The following is a 2,127-nucleotide window of genomic DNA, read 5'->3' on the forward strand; positions in this document are numbered from 1 at the left end:
TGTCCGTAAGCCGCCGGGGATGCCGGAGCGGGCACCTCGCGCGCCAACTCCACTGGTTGAGCGGCACGTGACTGGACTCGGGGCTTCTTTTTCAGTCAGTGCAGGAGCGCTTAGGAGGAAACTGTCTTGCTGAAAAGGCTGAGCAGACGTTCACCCTTTAACATAAAAACAGACGCCGAGATGGATTTCGATGAGCTGTCATCTCTTCCGCAGTAAATCCCACCTCTCACTTTTGTCGACTTGGTGGTAAACGCGCGTTTCACCAAAGAAGGGATTTAATCGCTTGTATCCTAGCGCTGTACAAAATGAGCTGAAAAGGGGGAGGTAGAAAAATGAGCTAAAGTGCATTAAAGATGAATGCATCCCTAAGAACAAGTTAATCTCAGTGTTAGCATCAAATAGACTAAACGTTCATTAACAGGAAAATATTTCAGTTTTTATTTTTTCACGTTATTATCAGGTACACAATTACAATAATGTCACATATTCCTATATGATTCTATGTATTTTGTTTTTTCTTTTGTCTTTTTTACAAAGTGTACAGAGGGCAGGACGTATACAATATTTTAACAGGATATATTCTACAGAACAATAATTTATATTATGTCCTTGTAAAAATCTGTACCTTTCTTAAAACTTTAAACTGAAACATCCATGTTATAGCATTTGCTAATCAAATTATTTAAGAATTAAAACTGACTGTAACTAATGTCAGGACATGAACAATAATTTCATTTTCTCTTTATACAGACAAATACATTTTACAAAATCCACTTGACCAAACCCTTAATTACTTAAAAAAAGTTTCAACATTGTGCTAAAAAAAAAAAAAAAAAGAGGAAAAAAAGGATGTGTATGATTCCAGGCTACATAAGAGGAAGAAAACATGTAAAATTGTGTGTTCTTTGTCTTTCAGATTATTTAAAATAATAAAGTTTAAAATGGCTAACATCCTCAGCAATGTTATGGAAATCTATGGAGATTTTGTACATTTCTAGGTTTACAGTTACAAAAAGCTTGAAGGTAAGAGGGACATAAAGTCAAACCAAGACATATTTGCAAGATTTGAACAGAAAATTATTTGTTGCGTTTGTACTGCATCTGATTTGGCAATCGGTAGGCAGTGGGCAGGCAGCTACAGCCAGGCAGAAAACGCACGGATTTTGCCAGGGTTTCCCACGGAGGCACAGAGCAGCACGCCTAACCGATGCGTTGGTCACGGCTCATGGCCTGGTCCTACCAGCATTACACAAGAGCACACGGGACAAGTCTGGCAGTATCGTCAAACAGGCATCAACAGAAAAATAAAAATAAATCATTATACAATGGAGAAAGATCATGTCACGGCATCAGCGTTGCCTGAACACAAGTATTGAAGCTTACAGTGAAACCCAAGGGCAGAGTGCAGGTGAGCGGCTGAAACCTTTGTCCCTTTGGCCCCAAACCTGAAACCATCCCTTGAACTCCCGCTGCGTTTCAGGAGGGACTTCACCTGCCTGGGAAGCGGAGCGAACGCGGGGCCAGGCACTGCACCCCTTCCACGAGAGGACTGTGCCGAAGCCCGAGAACCTCCCACCAGGGGCTGCACCGCCGGGTACGACCTAGCCGCGTCTGGTGGTTACAGTCGGGTCCGGATTCCGCGATCCCGAGTCAGCGTCGGCGTGAGCCCGCGGCAGGGCAGCGTCGGCAGGGGCCGGGCCCTAACCCCCGCCGGGCAACTCGGGCGCCCGGGTCTTACTGTTGGACGCTCGTTGCCGAGGCACGCGGCTTCACGCTCCGCACGTTCACACGGCAGCGAGCCGTGCAGAGCGCCCTTTTGTACTGCTCTTCAGGTGGCCCAATTGACTGTAATAATGGTAATGTTCTCCCAGCTGTTTATAAGCAGATGAAAAGAACTGGGTTAATTCTGGATACTGTACTAATTAATAAAGAGCAGCCTAACACAGCTGCTAATGGCTCAGGAAAAACATTCAATTTAGAAACAGTTCTGTTACTATCACACGCTACTTTTCTTATTAGGGGTATCTGCCTAAAAACATCCCTATTTCTTAGGAATGTGTCTGCTCCATTCCATTCCCACCTGAAGCTCTCACTCTAAATATCTCATTTCCAAAATCGAGGCACCTC

This window comes from Rhea pennata, chromosome 1, assembly GCF_028389875.1.
Source record: "Rhea pennata isolate bPtePen1 chromosome 1, bPtePen1.pri, whole genome shotgun sequence".
NCBI lineage: Eukaryota > Metazoa > Chordata > Aves > Rheiformes > Rheidae > Rhea > Rhea pennata.